This window comes from Colobus angolensis, unplaced genomic scaffold (genome assembly GCF_000951035.1).
Source record: "Colobus angolensis palliatus isolate OR3802 unplaced genomic scaffold, Cang.pa_1.0 Scaffold35, whole genome shotgun sequence".
In the NCBI taxonomy this organism is placed as follows: domain Eukaryota; kingdom Metazoa; phylum Chordata; class Mammalia; order Primates; family Cercopithecidae; genus Colobus; species Colobus angolensis.
The window spans coordinates 8,598,976-8,618,019 of record NW_012116821.1 but is presented as its reverse complement, the minus strand read 5'-3'; the positions used below and the strand labels follow the sequence as shown (position 1 = coordinate 8,618,019).

The following is a 19,044-nucleotide window of genomic DNA, read 5'->3' as shown; positions in this document are numbered from 1 at the left end:
ACTCTCCTCGGCTATATGGGGAAAATGCTCTGCCATTTCCCCGCGGAGCACATAAACTTTGTTTGCAATTTGTGCTCACAGCAACTCCCAGCTGAAGACAATCCATTCCTGTTCTTGCACGGAAAGGGGGCTACATTCTCTCAAACTGTAATTATCTTCCATTCACGCTACTGTAAAATGACTAGGTTGTTGCCACTGCTTTTATTTCAAAGAACAGTTCTATTATCCGTTTACAAAATTTAACAACCTACAACACTTCCATGAATTAATTACAGTCTGAGGGGAGCATAAACACAAACTTCACTGATCACGTTGTTCTAAATCACATTAGCCTAATTGCTTGATATTCGGAATTGAGTTGACTTTTGCACATCTCGCTCAATTACGCCCCACCCTTTGTGTCTGTCTGACTGCCTGCTTCTGCAACTCCTCTGCAGGGGATGGGATGTATTTTCCCCAGAGTCAGAGGAAAGCCGAAGAGGAAGAAAACCTCTTTGGAATGTTTCACAAGGAAGGAAAGATATGTTACTATGACAACTTGTTCTTGGCAACCACAATGACATACACCCCAAAACCTTCCGTCTTCCTCCTTGCCCATCAGAAAGATACTATCAAATCATGCAGCAAGAGAAGGTGAAGGCTCTAAACACTATATATAAAGATGGCACCAAGGCAGTCTGTGTGGAGAGCCAGGGTCCCAGGGGTGAAGTAAAGAGTGCTGGTTTGTTTTTTGTTTTTGTTTTTTGTTTTTTCCCTGTAGAGACGGGGTCTCACCTTGTTGCCCAGGCTGGTCTCAAACTCTTGGCCTCGAACAATCCTGCCACCTCGGCCTCCCAAAGTGCTGGGATTACAAGCATGAACCACTGTGCCCAGCCTAGAGTGCTGTCTTGAAGGACACACAGAACGTCATCACATGGAGAAGTGAGAAAAGAGAACTCCAGGACACGGGAAGAGAAAATGGAAAAAACGCAGAGGCTTTGAGAATGTTCAGGGAAGGGCAAAAGGCTCATGTGGCCTTTTTCATTTCTATTTTTGTGTATGTTTTATAATGTGCATAATGCATTAATATACTAGTATGTAGGTAATCTTTCAATATACATAAATATACATATGTTGGGGATGTGTACTTAAGAATATTTTATAATAATTATGTGCATATATATAATATATATGTGCATTGGGATGACTTAATGGAGAACACAGGCAAAACATTTGGCAACCATCAGTGTGAGCAATGGAATCTATCTGAGATTATTAAGCACTAGGGTGAGTAGATCAGCACTGTGGTTTGAATGATAGTGTCCCCTCCAAAATTCATGTTGAAACTTAACTCACAATGCAACAGTATTTAGAGGCGTGGCTTCTGGGAGATAATCAAGTCATGAGAGCAGATCCCTTAGTGCCCTTATCAAAGGGCTTGAGGTTGAAGGGAGCACTCTCTTGCCCTTCCATCCCTTCTGCCATGTGAGGACACTGCATTTGTCCCCTCTAGAGGATGCAGCAACAAGGCACCGTCTTGTAAGCAGACAGCAGCCCTTTCAGCCACCAGTCCTGCTGGCACCTCGGTCTTGGACTTCCCAGCCCTCAGAACCTTGAGAAATCAGTTTCTGTTGTTTATAAATTACCCAGCCTAGTGTATTTTGTCATAGCAATACAAATGGACTAAGATGATCAGAACTGCATCTTATAAAGATAAACTTAGTGCAATGTGTGAAGTGGGTTAAAGGGAGGAGAAAATATAGGCAGAGAAGCAGGGCAGGAGGCCATCGTGGTGGTCCCTGTGAAGGGTGCTAATGGGAGCCTGAGGAAGGGCCACCAAGGGGTGGATGGAGAAAGGGAGAATGCAGAAAACTTTTTTGAAAGTAACATCCATCAGGACCTATTTCCCAATTGGAAGGCACGGGGTGAGGAGAGTTTGGGATTCTAAAACTGTTATCTTGGATAGCTGGGGAAGCAGTGATACCTTTAATGAAGACAGAATAAAGGAGAAGGGGAAGATATGGGGAAGGGAGCAATGATGAGTCCAGTTTTGGAAACGTTGAGGTCAGGATGCCTGTAGAACAGGTAGGTGGAGATGTCCATTAAAACAGTTGAAATTCAAAACCAGAATGCAGGTAGGCTAGTCGAGGAAGCCCTCAAGTGCCTAACCCCTCAAATAATTATTCACAGCCCTCTCTCTCTCCATTGACAGCTATAATCCCAGCATTTGGGGAGACTGAGGTGGGAGGATTGCCTGTTTTTACTGATTGCATTTTGTGCTTCCTGGTGTTCTCTACATTCATTGAGCCCTCTGAAAAACCCATGGGTGTCTATGCCAGGCACTGTGCTCACGTGGTCGGGGGAGGGGGCAGTTAGCAAACAGAGAGAGGCTGGCTGCTTGTGGGCAGACAGCGAAGAGCCCTGGTGCTGGCCACTGTGAGCATCAGCCTCTGTTCTGGAGGCTCACACAACCTTGAGAGGTATGAAGAAGAGGAGTCTGTGGCTATCAGATAAGAAGCCCAACTCCAAGTGTGCCCAGGCTCGCTCTTCTCACTGTGGCCCTCCCCACACTGCCTGCCATACTGGGTGGGACCCAGAGTTGCCTGGAAATCTTCAGTCAAGGGGCATCAAGTGACATGTGGATAGAGAATGTCACCAGCAAAGCCCCAGGAAAATCACTGGTCCTAGGTAGGTTTGTTTGCTGGTGCCTCCTCTCATCGCTTGGGATATACTTTGTGAACTTGCACCGCTGTGGGCAGGAAGAGGGCAGGGAGGGGCACTGAGTGGGAGCCAGAAAGAAAGAGACAGGTGGAGATTCCAGTTCTTCTTTAAAAGGGATCTGGAGACAGATGTCTTCTCTGCCCTGGGGTAGAGTTGAAACCTTCCTAAAGTCCTTTGGCTATCTGGAATGAGTGCAGCAGGAATGTGAGTGGCCTAAAATTTAAAGAAATTGTAGGTGTTTGGTAAGTAATAATAGGCCATTATGAAACACATTTACCATTGATCGCTTCTAGGGAAATAGATTAAACTGTCAGATGAAATCTTAAACACTTATTATAAACTGAGTTGGTCCCCCCAACCCCAAAAATCATATATTGAAGTCATAACTCCCAATGTGAAACGTAATTGGAGATAGAGCTAGGTTCTCTTTTTATAGAGATGGGGGTCTTACTATGTTTCCCAGGCTGGTCTACTCCTGGGCTCAAGCAATCCTCCCACCTCATCCTCCCGGAGTGCTGGGATTACACCTGTGAACCACCACTCCCTGCCTGGAGATAGAGCTTTTAAAGAGATACTTAAGCCTAAATGAGGTATTATAATAAGGATGGGGCCCTAATCCAATAGGGCTGGTGTCTTTATAAGAAAAGGAAGAGACATCAGGAGTGGAAGCATAACGACGAAAGGCTGCATGAGGACAGTGAGAAGGCAGCCACGTGCAAGGCAAGGAGAGAGGCCTCAGAGAAACAAGAGCCACTGGCACCTTGATCTTGGACTTCTAGCTTTCAGAACTGTTAGAAAATGAATTTTTGCTGTGTAAGCCACCCCGTCTGCAGGATTTTGTTATGGCAGCCCTAGCAAACTGATACACCACTATAAATATATTTTCTTCTTTAACACAGGAGCCAGATCACCACTGTTTCCATCCTATTAATATATAGTCAAAATAAATACAACTTGTTTTTGTGAACTTGCCTGTTTTCTTGATTGCATTTTGTGGTTCCTGGTGTTCTTCATATTACTTTCTGAATCAGCCTACCCCTACTCCTCTTTCCAGCCCTACCACATCTTGTCTTTATAAGCGGTGGGTGCTTCCATTCCTGTCTCAGACAGCAGAAGACAGAGTGACAGCAATAACAGGTATACTGATTTGCAGCACTTTGTGTAAGCTGAGGGCTGCCCAAAATGCCCCCATCAAAAGGCATCAGCCTAAAGGGGAAAAAATGTGTCTTCAACCCCTCTGAAGCTCCCCTCAATGATTTTCTGTTCTGCAATGACATTTCCAGTCAAAGAGACCAAAGAGGTAAAACTGCTGACCTAAAGACTTTTTCTTCTGCTTCCCGGGACAGTCTGGACACAAATTCACAGAGTGGGCAGTGGGGAAGTGAAATTGATGGTGCCAAACAGCATTATCTAAACAAGCAGAACCCAGAGGGGGACATGAAAACGTCCAGCTTCCTTAATGGTTGTGAGACATGGACCGGTCATAGCGTCTATGATGTCATATTTTAACCATCCCATCTGAATTGTTGAGCAGTTTCGTCTGTGTCATCACTGAGCCAGACTTAACATTAAACAGTGAGAGAGGGTTTCCAACAATCTTGACTTCCAGGGCAGACGTTCTCTCACTAGAGGACCAAGTTTGTGTGACATGTGATCCTGTGTGGGAGCCAGCAGGGAGCCTTAACTGCAGATCTTCGGGCAGCTGAGGCACTGACGATAAACACAGTGGCCAGTGGCGGATTGCCGGGAAACTCCCTCTCCCTGGAGGGCAGCTGGAATTCTGAAGGGTGGCTCAAATATCCCCAGAATTAATCATGACCAGGGACAGTCTCTAAAAGATGCTCTGAAAATGAAAGATGACCTTTCCAGGAGACATTACGGAAAACAGTCAGAGGATCACAGTCCCCGTAGATGAACTGAACAATACCACCAGGGTTTCATCTCCAAACCCTCCATACCAGAGACAGGGACAGTCTAGAGCTCAAAGCAGTGCTTACCAAGCTTCAGACCTGGGGTGCAACCTTTGTAATATTTGCCATGTCCGATACCTCCTCTGATGTTTAGTTTTATGTGTCAGTTAGATTGGGCCGTGGGTGCCCTGGTATCTGGTTAAACATTATTCCAAGTGTTTCTGTGAGGGAGTTTTTGGAAAAGATTAACGTTTGAATTGGTGACCTGAGTAAAGCAGATGGCAACCCACAGCGAATCCACCCAATCCACCGAAGGCCTGAAAAGAACAAAAAGGCTGGCCCTCCATGGAGGAAGAGGGACCTCCCCCGGCCTGACTGCCTTCCAGCAGGGACATTTTCTTTTCCACCTTTAGACTCAAACTAAAACATGAGCTCTTCTTGGGTCTCATGGGTTTTGAACTGAACTCTACCATAGACTCCCCTGCATCTCCAGCTTCCAATCACAGATCTCGGGACTTCTCGACCTCCATAATCATTTGACCAACTTCTAGTAGTAGAGCTCTTTACACACAGACACATACACACGCACACACACACCCTATTGGTTCTGTTTCTCTGGAGAAGCCTAACTAGTACACCTCCTGCATTCCTAATATTTACTAAATCTTTAAATGGCCTATTTAAATGAATACATTTTAATGAAACTTTATGTCACACTAATAAATTCAAATCACATGTTTATTGTTAAAAATATAAATAAAGGCTAGGCAAGATGGCTCATGCTTATAATCCCAGCACTTTGGAAGGTGGAGGCAGGAGGATGGCTTGAGTTCAGGAGTTCGAGACCAGCCTGGCAACATGAAGAAACCCTGTCTCTACCAAAAATACAAAAAATTAGCTCGGGGTGGTGGTGGGCATCTATAGTCCCAGTTACTCAGGAGGCCAAGGTGGGAGGATGGCTTGAGCCTGGGAGGCAGAGGCTGCAGTGAGCTGAGATCGTGCCACTACACTGTAGCCTGGGTGACAGAGTGAGACGCCATCTCTAAAAATATTATATATATATGTATATGTACATATGTAAACCAACTGTAAAATTAAATGCACATTAAAATAACAGTGCCCACTGAAAACACACTTCAGATGGTGTGACTGGATACATTTTGAAGGTGGAGGTGGGGAATGGTTTACAGAATGGTCACGGAACAAAACTTCTCTCTCTCGTTTCTATCTCTACCAAATGGAGGTCAACTGTATTTTACAGTGAATCTTTGCCTACTTTTTCGGCAGGAAGATCATTCTTTCTTAGGCATCAAAAATAAGGCACAATACAACAGAAAGAATGCCATGACTACATGCTGCGGTTATCAGTCGCTGCATTAAGTACAAGTTCAAACTTGGTAGCTTCTCATAGCTCACCATTTTGTGAGTCATGAATTCAGAGAGGCTTGCTTGGGCAGTTTGTCTGTGGTCTGTGTGGCAGCAGCTGGGGTGGCTGGGACTTGGTGGTCCACATCCAGGATGGGTTCTTCACCCATGTGTCTGATCCCTCCATGTCTCCTGCCTCTTTCTCTCTGTGTCTCTTCCTCCAGAGCCTCTCCATGTGCCTTTGGCTTCACACCACATGGCAGCCTCCAGGCAGTGGTGCCCAGGGCAGTCCCGTGGTGACTGAGGGTTCCAAGAGCTAGCGTCCAGAGACCCAGTAGAGCTGCAAGGCTCCATGTATCCATCCTGGAAGGTCACTTCCACCAATCCCAAGAGCGAAGCAACACATGCCAGCCAAGGCGAGGGGAGTTAGACCCCACATCTCCATGGAAGGAATGACAAAGAATTTGTAGCCATCTTTATTCCCTTACCTCGTTCTTATGTATTGAACAAGGAGAAAGTCCTCAGAATGGGGTTTCAACAGCATGAATAAAAAAGTTCACTGTGGAGCCACTTAATTCAAGTGGCAAGTCAGACTGGAAAAAAGGTGTGAGTTTTAGAGTCAGACACACCTGAATTTGAGACCCAGTTATACTACTTAACAGGTGATCTTGGCACATTTATTTAAGCTCACTGAATCTCTGCCTTTTGGTCTGTGGCATGGAATGGTGATATGTTTCTGGGCTGTTGTGTGGATACCCACCATGCCTGCAACATCACAGCCCCTCGGTAAGTATGAATACCATCACAGTCCCTCAGGAAGTGTTCATCATTTTAAGCCAACCTACAGAATAGTGAGGATTTTACAAAGGTGTTTGTTTGTTGCTTGTGTGTTTGTTTTTAAGACAGGATCTCACTCTGTCACCCAGGCTGGAGTGCAACGGCACAATCTTGGCCCACTGCAACCTCCACCTCCCAGGTTCAAGCGATTCTCAGGACTCGGCCACCCGAGTAGCTGGGATTACAGGTGTGCGCCACCACACCTGGCTAATTTTTGTATTTTTAGTAGAGACAGGGTTTCGCCACATTGGCCAGGCTGGTCTCAAACTCCTTGCCTCAGTGATCCGCCCCCCTCGGCCTCCCTAAGTGACGGGATTACAAGCGTGAGCCACCGTGCCAGGTGGTACAAAGGTGCTTTCTAAAACACCATATGTATGATAAAGCCTGTGCATAATCTGAAGGAGGCTGACACGTGATAGAAAGGGTCTTCTGAAAACTACAGTCTTCAGAAGAAATTCACTAGCAAGCATCTTCCTAGAATGTTAAGGGCACCCCAAAGTTCCTCCCATGATCTTTGAAAGGGCTCTGCACAGTGATCATGCAGGAAACTGGCAAAACAGAACCATCTTTTTTCTAAGCTTTAATTAATCAGAGCGCTTGGGGAGGCAGGAGAAAGTAAAATGAGTGGCAGCTCTGATCCACAGGTGCTGAACAGTGATGGTAATAGCTTCTGCAGAGGGGCATTTCGGAAATGTGTGGGTGATGGTTGTATCTGATACAATGCTGGGGGCAGAGTGGGCATTCCTGCCACTTACGGGGCAGAGACCAGGGATGCTGGGTGTCCCTCAATGGATGGAGCAGTCCCACACAATGAAAGCATTGTCTCGCCGTATAGAAATACCCCGCTTTTCTGAACCTGGGACTAACTTATTTTACAAATAAGCAATAGGTATCTCTGCTTAGTTGTAACAGACACTTTACACTTTCTTTTCCAGGAATGCCATTAGTACATAAATCAAAGGAAAACTGTTCATTTTCTTCAGAATTCCAACAGTTGTGTATCATTTTGGAAGATCACACTACCCGCAGCAGCTCATGTCACCTGAGTCACCAATCCCACTCCTCTGACTTAGACTGCATTGGAGGGGTGGCCCGGCCTGAGCTTCTAGGGACAGGTGTCAGCCCCCGATCACTTGGTTCTGTTGCCCAGAGGCAGGTGCCTGCGTTGGAAGTAATTAGCAAATACTTTGCCTCATTCTTCTTTATATTTTGGTTATGACATTATATTAATTTTTCTTGAAACTTTTGGGTGTGAGTGAGTTATATTATCCAGGAATTTCACCTCAGAATTGTAAACCAGGTGCTTGAATATATTTGCAATAAAAATGGGGGGGTGGGTCTGATAGGCCTAAGAGCTCACTGCTTTAAAAGAAATTTTCCATAGATCAAAAATGCCTTTCCAAGTGGAAACACCAGGGAATCATTTCCTTTCTGGAACCTGCCGGACCTGGAGTGGCCCTGCCAGGCCAAGCAGGAGAGGCTGGCGCTCAGCATGAAAGAGCTCTTTCTCTTCAACCCTCACAGGTGAAAAGGCGGATGCCCCGGCCACTGCTCAAACCAGAGGAGGCAAGACTCACAGACTCCTAAGGCCGTGTGGCCCTCAATAAGTTAGTTATGTATAATATAAGCCTCAGTTTCCCCATCTGTATGTTGGCGGTAAAAACAGCCCCTCCTGTATTGGCTTCCTGTGTGGATCAAACACGGTAAGTAAGATAAAACATGTTTCATGCTTCCCTCCACATCCCTGAGCACATAATGCTCAATTGATGCAAATGTGTATTATCATCCGTACAGCATTTATGCTTTACAAAGCCCTTTTCCACATACTGTTTCCTTTGAACCATTCAGCAGTGGGGACTGACAGGAAGAACATCTCCAGGGAGGAGAGGAGGCTCAGGGATGCCACGATACTCGCCCTAGGTCACACTGGTGGCCATGAAACTGGCTTTTCTGAATTGGAATACATGCGGCTCCATTTAGACGGATTCTGTGCAGCTCTGAAGACACAAGTAGGCTCTCAGAGGAGGAAGAAGGTACTGGAGAAGAAGGTAGGAAATTGCTAACAACTGGAGCTTCCTAACAGTGGAAGGATAGAGTCTTGTGCTGTCTGCCTCCTTCTGAGACGTTAGCGGGAAGTTTGGGCCTTGACCTGGGAGAGAGGCCTTGAAACCCATTCCGTCTAAGAATCCAGGATTCACTTCGAGATCACTTCTCAGAGTATAGATTTTTGCTTTTAACTCTTTCCTTGAATGTTAGAGGTTTTTCCCTCAAACGTATTGTTTTAGTTGTCATTTTAACTTTTCCACAGAGGAGTGAGCTAGCTGGAAAATGGTCTGGGACTTCAGTGGCACCACGATTCCAGCATAAAGTTTCCTTACTCTGTTTTAAATCTGCACTCTCAGGGATGAGAAAGAAAACCCCTGAAACTGATGTTCAATTCACAAAGTACACACGCAGAATACAGGAAATCTCTGCCAAAACGTGGCCTGAGTTTGCTTAACTTTGTCCCGGAAGTTCCATAACCTGTGTTATCTGCTGTTAAAAATTTACAGGGACCAGCTGGGTCTTTGGTCCAATGGAATTTTTTGTTTTCTTCAGGCATGAAAATGTCAAATATAGTCATAAAAACAATGACCTAACCTGTGCCCAGAAATATGTTTTCTAAACAATTACACTTCCAGTTAATCTCACACTACCGTGGAGCCAAGCCAATAAATAAGAACTCAATTTCTCAGCATTTGACCTGAACAGAGATTTGGGCTGCTTCCAGGGAAATACATATTAGACAAACCTTTCTGAATGTACCTTTTTGTAGGCCAGGTGCAATGGCTCACGCCTTCATCCTAGCACTTTGGGAGGCCAAGGTGGGCAGATCACCTAACGTCAGGAGCTCGAGACCAGCCTGGCCAACATGGTGAAATCCTGTCTCTACCAAAAAAAATAAGCTGGGTGTGGTGGTGGGCACCTGTAATCCCAGCTACTTGGGAGGCTGAGGCAGGAATCTTTCCAACCTGGGAGGCAGAGGCTGCAATGAGCTGAGATCGCACCACGGTACTCCAGCCTGGGTGACAGAGGAAGACTTCATCTCAAACAAAAATAGGAAAAAAAAATCATTCAATGTACTGTTTTCTTATTCTACTGTCAGATCACTTTTAGTTGCTTTATTCTTCTTTACTGGGTTCATGCCAAATGACTTCTAACTAAAATAGAGGGCCCTAGAAAGAAAGAACCAATCCTCTATACCATCATATCGTTGGTCCCCACATATTCTCACACATATGACCTCCGAAATCGAGTACTAACTTCACATCCCTGGAGAGAGTTTATACTCACCTGGTCTCATTAAAGCAGCACACAGTTGTACAGTTTCTCACTGTGGAACCAATTAACCATTTCCACATCAGGCACCAACACAACCCCACCATGCCGTTTGCCCTCTTTATTTATGTTAAGTCTCTGGTACTAGTTATATTAAGACACTCAAAACAAGAGCTATGTTTTCACACCGTGGGTGGTGATTTCGAGCATTAGAACCAGCTTTCCCCCCCACTGCTTCTATGCTTTGTAATTTGCATACCAAAATTTAACGCTATCTACAGCTTTCCACTTGAAGTTTTTTTGCAAATGAAGTCTTAAAAGTGATATAGTCGAATATGCTTGGGCACCTTTGGTATCTGAAAGGGAGAATTTCCAATACAAGGGGCAGTGCGCAGATGGCTGCTGGGTTGACTCCTAAGTCTCAAGGCAAACTCCCCCAGCATAGGCCACAATGGCAACAGCATGAACCAAATCTTGCTTGAATACAACAAATGACCACAGATTTCTCATGACTGAAAAAATGACAGAAATCTATTCCCACAGTGGAATTCTTTACTGATCAATAAACCCAACGCATTGTGCAACATTTGTGAGTTATTCTTTTTGGAATCAACAGCATGTCTTAATAGCTAATTGTTTGATAAAGCCTTGACATCACCAAAATTTCCCAATAATGAGGGCACTAAATCCTAAAGAACTGTGAAGGAAAGAGGTCAGCATCTTCTTTGGAAGGTCACAAAGAATGAGAATGATTCTTATAGTCCTATAATCACTCAGAAATGGTTAGGCCCAAAGGAATTAAGTTACATGACCCCCAAATCCTGTCTCCAAAACCAAAAGCATGAATGCCCTGGAATAGGCTTTTGCCTTGTGTTTTTCTCTCTGATTCTTCCTTTGCTCATTCACCAAGGCAGACTCCTTGTCAAAACAGGATTAAAATCCCGAGGCCAACCCCAGGCCAACTTGAAGCTGCATCCAAGGCAGGGCCTTAGACATGGTGGCTCCAAGTGTTTCATGGGCCTGGTGAGAGAGGCAGGCCCTGGCTCTAGACACCAGGAAAAAACATACTCTTTAGTGTTCAACCCTGGTTTTCTCATCAGAGCGATGATGTCCCAGGATGACCTGTGGACAAAAGAGGACAGGAGAAGAGAAAATCTCTTCTTCAATTCAAAAGAAAAGGCCCCTATGGTCTATGAGCTGAGAGCGTACTCACAGCTATTACTGAATCCTTTCTGAACTGCACCGGGGGTGTGAGAGGGAGAGTGAAGGTCAAGTGCTCGGTTGGAAGGGAGAAGGAACAGGCTCCCTTCTCTTTGTTTTATCCCACTGCCTCTTTGCTCCATACCACTTTTCCCTGGCTGGATTTAGACCCAGCCAAGGCAATTCTTTGCCTTGTTCCCAAGTTGAGTACTCATCTTCATGGGAGGCTGCACATTTCTTTAGGATTACTTTCAAGCCATATGTTTCTGTTTTGAAACAAGGAGGGCTTCTCTGTAATGATCAGCACAGGGAGAGGAAAAGGCAAGGGCTTTGGTTACCAAATATTCAGCTCCCCAAAGTTGAGTCACCATCACGGGGCTAAGCAGACAACATCACCACCTTTCAAAGCACAGTGTTGACACTATTTTTTTCCTGGCATACTAATTTTCTCATAACAGCCTGCTCCACTCCTCTGCTTCTGTCTTGCGTATTTTCTGGAAAAAGTAAGACCACTCCTCAGCCCAGCCAATTTCTCAAAAGACTAAGACAGCCTGGTTGCAGGAATGTTCAATCATTCTTGAAAATCAGCAATGGTGGGTTGCATTTATCTGATCAAAAAATGCAACTGCCAAAAAATAAAAGCACATCTGCCTCCCCACAAATGAAAATTTAGGCAGCATGTGTCCGAGTTTGTGGCAGAGTAAAGAGGAGTTTATATGGTTTCTTATCACTGGGCTAAAACACAACTAGTAAAACTGGTATAGTGATAGTCACCCCTGGGGAACATGCAATGTGGCTGTCAAAATCTGCTCCCATTACTTCAGAGTGTCAAATGGACTCAATGGAATGACTTTTCAGCTTAATACAAAGTGAGAACTGCCACCGGGTAGTAAATTCCTTTCTGTCCTAAAATAGTAGCCCAAGAAATAATCATCCCAAGAAGCAAGAGGTGTTTTATCTCCTCCGCAGTAGCAAAGGGCTTCTCCGGATTGCTAAGTGCTGATTTATTCCAGAACGCACAATTGCAGCTTGCTGCTGGTCTCCACCCCATCTGCCTGAAGGCAGGGATGTGCTTGTCTGTGTCAGAACTGCCTGCTTAACCCAGCAGGAAGCCTTGTCACCGGTATCCAGCCGTGGCCACGTCTCTTGGCTGAGAGAAGCAGGAGCCCAGCAATGCTAACATTTGAAAGATCCAGAGGGAAGAGAGGAGGCTGACTTTTGAAGGGATGATCTGCATCCATCACCACTTGCCTTCCAGATGCTATACCCAAATAGCAGTGTCCCTCCTGAGGCTGTCCCTGAATGCCACCCACCAGTGACCAGCAGCACTGGGAGGGGTGTGTGTGTGTGTGCATGTGTGTGTATGTGTGTGCATGTGTGCGTGTGCATGTCTGAGAAGGGCTGTTGTGGGGAAGGCTGGTCTGCAATGCTGAATGCTCCTGTCTGTGCCTCTTCAGACATTAATATATGCAGATCAGAAGAAGCTAAATTCCAAGCCTCTGTAAGCATGTCCAAAATGGCCCTCCTGCCCAAAGCGCCTCTTCAAGTCTCAATCTAAAGATCAGCATTTGACAAACCACGGGTGAGAGTTTGCAAAAACAGGGAGTGAGCCCTTGCCAGAACTGAAACCAAGATGAGTGCAACAACAATGAAAAAAGCTTAGAACCCACTGGCTGGCAGCCAAGGCGTTCGGACTTGGTATGGGCATATCAATGGGCGAATCAACAAATGCAGGGTTCGCCACGGCAATGTACAGCACAGACTCTAGTAGAGATTTACAGCAGACTGGAGTACTGCGCTCTTGCAAATGCAGAAGTTTGGGGTGGGGAAAGGTAGAAAAGAAAAAAAAAGAAGAAAGATAAAGTGACATATTCAAAGGCAATTCAAACATTCTAAGCTACTCTTTTGACCTCAGAAATTTTACCATGATTTGGGTGATCCTAATGGTCTGTGGACCACGTTGGAAAATGTCACAATAGATGTTTAAATTAAAATCCAGTAGGTTTGCCAAAAGACCAATTGTTAAAAATTGGCAGCATTCCAGAGAACTTACTAGGCTGCATACTGCCCTGGGGCTGAGAGAACTGCTAATTCCAGAAAAAGTTAATTATCACCTTATTGATAAAAGGGTAATTTTTAAAGCTTGTGGTGTGGCTTTTGTGACTCATTAATTAAAATTTAGAGTAATTTGCTAGATACCCTGGTGGCTTCTGTTACATTATATCTGTACCAAGCCGTTTAATGTCTCTCCCAGGGGCTATTTTTAATCCCCCTCGTCTCGCCTCACCTGTCTGCTTTTGAAGGCAATGAAAACATTAAAAAACGTGTAAATCTAAAACTAGCCTTTCGAGAGATTGCAGAATGAAGAAAGAAGATGTCCAGGGAGGCATGTTTTAAAAGTTCCTTTTCAGAAACGTCGAATTTGCCCACCAAAAGAAAGAAGCTTGTGTGATCACACCAAAGGCAACTGCTTTCACAAACTTCATCCGCAAAATGTTAGACAAGATTTTATGCTCCATGATAATTAGATTAAAAGAGGGTCTTTTCTCATCTCCTCTCCCTTCTTTCCCATTCCATCCCCAAATACAATCTGAGGGCTCAGGGGAAGAATGACACTGGAGATGCTTGCTATCCTAAGGCGCCCAGCCCAATGAGGGGTAGCATAGCCTCCCACGGTCTTTGGGACTTGCAGAGTGAGATGGGCACATCCCAGCTCCCTGGTAACTGCCCATGTGATATTGAGGTTTCCAAGGGCAGGGACTTGGGGAGGAAAATTGTCCCGCAGATCCCTAACAGGGCCCTGTAAGTGCCTTTCAAGCTCCAGCCACCACCTCTGCCTGGACCCAAAGTTCTCTAAGGTGCCTGTCATAAAGGATGTGTGGGCACGTGTGTGATGTGCCCTCAGGCCACACAAAATTGTAAACAGACCCAGGAAGCACTCTAACATTCAGCCTCCAGATTCCCAGAAAGGTTATTCCTCTCCGAGCATTCCTTGTTATGATTTCAGGGAACTTCAGTTAAGTTTCCTTAAACGTATTGAAATGAAGTATTTGAGATCCAAAATTGAGATTAAAAATACACAAACAGCAGAGATGATTTTCTCATCATTTCAAATTTTAAAAATTAAAAAATTGTTTGTACTTTAGGGTAGTGCTTGAATTTTTTAATAGGAAATGTTACTGAGTATTTTTTAAAGTCAATATTGTTTTGAACTCTCATTATAAAAGTTCTTGCAGCAAGTGACAGTATTTGGGTCTGGCTTGTTTTCTGTAGGCTGAGCTGCTTACCTCACCTACCGCTTGCTAGAGGAGACAGCCTTTCACCCTCGCCCCCAGGAGTTGAGAACCAGAAAGTGAAACTGCTTCTGCTGGTTTCCCTGACCTCGAAAACACACCATCAAAAGCAAAGAAATGATGAAAAGCAACTTACTCTTGTTTCTCTTATTGTTTTCTTCTCTTTCCATTACCGTTCATTTACTCTTTTCTTTTTTTTGCAGCAAGATAAAAGTAATTTGGGGGGCACAGGGAAGAAATGTAAACACGTTAAACATGAAAGAACTGGATTTTTGTGGGATTTGCACTTTTGTTATAATTCCACAAATGAAGCAAACTGATGAATTTACCAAAATATTTCAGAGCTCATCTGCATACACAATTTAAAAAGCTAAAGAAAACACATTCATATTTTTTTTAAATCCGTCAAAAAGCCTGTTTAAAAGTTAAAGATTGTGCAGCCACCAACTTCCCTAAAACTGAAGATTCTACGTTCACATTTTATTTGAGTTTAGATGATCACACAGTACCGATTTTCCAGGTAATCTTCACCCAGCTGCTGTTGCTCAAATAGCCCCTCATTTTTTCAGACTCGTTCTACCAAGCAACACAAAAAATGCTCCACAGAAATTTTATAACCCCCAGATAGTTTAACACACTAAGAATTCCTTTATACTTATTTTTACATTTTTATGCTTTCACTCCAGATATTCTATTTTGCTTTAAAAAAAAAAAAGTGGAGAAAAAAACGCAGCTATATTCCTCATTCTTCAAAAATGGTTCCTCTGGTTGAAAAGAAAGAAAAACAGCATACAACAGAACACTCCGATTCTGAAGTGCCTGGATTACTTTCTCAAGTACTGTAGTGTGTGAGATCAGTAAAAAACCACTTTCTCAGAAAGCCACTGATTGTCTAACCCTCATGAGTACCGTCATGGAATCTAGAGACAACGCAAGGAGACACCTCTAGTTCACAATCACAGATAGTGGAAAGAACTTTGACTCAAGCACCTCAACTCAGCAAAACAGCTCAGCAGCCTGCACCCTGGCCTCATCCACTGCTCCTGTCCAGCCAGCAAGCAACCTGGAAAGGACCCCTCATGCTCTGGGAGGAGCACATGGAAGCTGGTTCAAATCACAGCACTCCACCTGGGAGGGAGGTGATTTTGAGTTTGGGAAAACTGCTGCTAATACTCCATAGTCACCAGTTTTTTTCTCCAAAAACGAATTAAAACCAGAAACTAGCAATAAATATTATTCTTATTTATGCCTGATAAATTAGGAAATACCAGCACAAAGACATGTAAAATAGTCTACCTGGGATATTTGAAATCAAATTAAATTGAAAAAAAAAAAAACACTTTTACATGTTCATAACATACCAATTTTAATAACCAAATTTTAGGCAAACATTTTTATCCCAAGACATACTACAATTTTTTTAAATTAAAAAGCAAAACAAAGCAAAATTATCGTGAAGGGAAAAAAAATAACTAACCGGTTACTTGAGTTCACATTTGGAAAAAAATAACTTTCTAGGTATTTAAATGCAGAGTTAAAGAGTAATGAACATGTATATAGCCCAAATTTATAAACTATGTAATTCAGTGTTACATTTTCCCCTCTGAGATCTGGTTAATAAATCAAATGCTGTACTTTGCATATGAGGAACTAAAGTTTACCTACTGGACTCAGTGGTTTTAGTGCAGGCCACTCCTGTGCGTTGCCATAGAGGTAGGCATGCAACCCAGAAAAACTAAAACAGGTAACCTGTCATGCTGACAGTTACAAGAGAAAGATCCCGTGTCAACGGCACGCCTCCAATTGTGCATCTCCCTTACCTACAGCTTGTTCACCAGAGCCCTGAGCAGGTTGTTTACCAGGTCAGGAGTGTTGACTCAGAAGACAGATGACTTTCAGCACATGCAAACTGAGTATTGCAAAAGCTATCTTCCACCCGTGTTAGTAGCTCACAGTTAGTCTCCAGCAGCCCTGTGCTCCAGCTGCAAACATCTCATTAGACTAATGCATTCAGCACAGGCAGAAAACTCGATTTACCATAGCTACAGCAATGAATTTCCATTACGATGACAGCTTCAACCACATCATGTCCGGAAAACCAGCCAACCACTGGCTTTTAAAGAACACACACATTTTACATGCAGAAAACGAGGCCTGTGTGTGTGTATGTGTGTGTGTGTGTGTTTCGTGTTTCCTTCCTCTTAGCAGCCCAACTAAGAGAAATGTGCAGTGTAGCTTTTTGTCGATATGAGCTGCAAGGTAATGACACTTCTGCTTCTTTGGTAGTTACGTCCTTGTAATAACCTGAATTATGTCACAATGGTTAGAATGGGTGTTTCCAACATTTCAGTTTTCATTACCCCTCCTCTGTTGCCATAGAAACCAGACTGTAACATCATCTCTTTGTCCCAATCCTGCAGCAGTGTGGGCCAACACCAGGCTTATAAGACACTGGTGATCTGAGAGAGTGAATGTTTGACTTTGAACAAATAAAACAAAAAGAAATATTACAACAGCATCATTGTTCAGGAGAGCCTGTGTGATTCCCAGAGCAGTGTGCCTATCCAGGTGTGTGCACACACCATGTTTGTACACATTAACTCAGCGGCTGCCCACAACACATGTGTACAGTTCATTAAAGCTAGCCCTGACTTTGGCTCCAGACCTGTATGTGTGTGTGTGTAAGCACCTCTACCCACCTCAACGTGGTGGGACCTGCACAGGATAGAAACAGAGAAAGGGTGATCACTCATTCCCATGCCCCAGTGCATTTTCTGCAGGAAATCAACTTATGCTGGCGAAGGGACCTTTTCTTTTCCTTCCTATTTGTAAAGTGGGGCAGGGCTCCCCATTGCCCATTTCATCCACTCTGGGATATTGGCATATTCACAGGTATTTCCTACAAGATGAAACATCCATTCTACGAACATGTGTCTTACTCGTAGGGATGAGCAGCAAACAAATTTAGCCGGGACTAAATAACCAGGGCTAATTAAGGTTTAGGCCACAACCTGGCCAGTTACTGAGAGTGAAAAAAACTGCAATTAACAACTTGAGGTTTCTCTGAATATATGTGCAGAGCACATTAGAAGTATGTAAGAAATCTCTCCTCTGAAATTTATTATGAAAATATAAAAAACTGTTTTAAGTCAAAGCCTTGTAATTAATTGAGCAAGAAGTAGTTCACTACTTTAGTTCATCAAATTTTGTTGTTTTGTGTGGGAAAAGGCAGGTTTGGTAGTTTGCCTTTTCATTTCATATAAATTGATTTCACTCTAGAAGAAGGAGGAAGAGGAGAAGAAAAGAAAATAAGATGGATGGGCCAGGTGCGGTGGCTCATGCCTGTAATCCCAGCACTTTGGGAGGCCGAGGCAGGCGGATCACTTGAGGTCAGGAGTTTGAGACCAGCCTGGCCAACATGGAGAAACCTTATCGCTACTAAAAATACAAAAATTAGCCAGGCTTGGTGGTGCATGCCTGTAATTCCAGCTACTTGGGAGGCTGAGGCAGGAGAATCACTTGAACCTGGGAGGCCGAGGTTGCAGTGAGCCGAGATCGTGCCACTGCACTCCAGCCTGGGAGACAGAGCGAAACTCCATCAAAAATGGAAGGAAGGAAGGAAGGAAGGAAGGAAGGAAGGAAGGAAGAAAGGAAGGAAGGAAGGAAGAAAGAAAGAAAGGAAAACAAAAGAAGAAAAAAGAAAAGAAAAGAAAAGAAAGACGATGGATGATTTAAATTTGGATAGCATCTCTGTCCCAGCTGCAGTGGTTATTATACTCACGCCCGTGGCCTCATACATGCCACACTACATTGAACTTGAAGCACCTGGAATGGGCTGAGATATTAGACCAGTTTTCACTCTAAAATGTTTCTTAGGATAAAAAAAAAAAAGTTTCGTAAGTAATCGGAAATATTCTCCAAGTCCTGTAACAGAAGAAAAAGGGTCGGCAGAATCTACGCAAAAGAAAGGAGTTGCTGGTTTTCCTCCCCAGCTCTGTGAGCGTTTCTCACTCAGATCCTCAGACCCAACCTCCTTGCCTCCTCCCAGATGGGCTACCATTGTCCTTGTCCTCAAGGTGGGTGCATGGGGGAAGCAGCCACTGTCATCTAACAGGCCAACTTGGTAATAAAGTCTACAATTGAAATCAACAAAAGCTGGATTGCTTGGGCGCGGTGGCTCAGGCCTGTAATCCCAGCACTTTGGAAGGCGGAGGCGGGCAGATCACGAGGTCAGGAGATGGAAACCATCCTGGCAAACACGGTGAAACCCCATCTCTACTAAAAATATAAAAAATTAGCCGAGCGTGGTGGCGGGCGCCTATAGTCCCAGCTACTCTGGAGGCTGAGGCAGGAGAATGGCGTGAACCCGGGAGGCGGAGCTTGCAGTGAGCTGAGATCGCGCCACTGCACTCCAGCCTGGG

At 44.3% G+C, this 19,044-nt stretch overlaps 1 protein-coding gene across 2 annotated transcripts in view; it reads right to left on the bottom strand.

Moving 5' to 3' along the window:
• SCML4 (sex comb on midleg-like 4 (Drosophila)) overlaps positions 1 to 16,887 on the bottom strand; it is a 130,951-nt gene extending 114,064 nt beyond the window's left edge. For both annotated transcript variants that reach the window (XM_011952835.1, XM_011952836.1), the window contains exon 1: positions 16,444 to 16,887. The gene's annotated coding sequence lies outside the window, so the exon portion shown is untranslated. The remainder of the gene's footprint in view (positions 1 to 16,443) is intronic.
• Between the last annotated feature and the right edge of the window lie 2,157 nt (positions 16,888 to 19,044).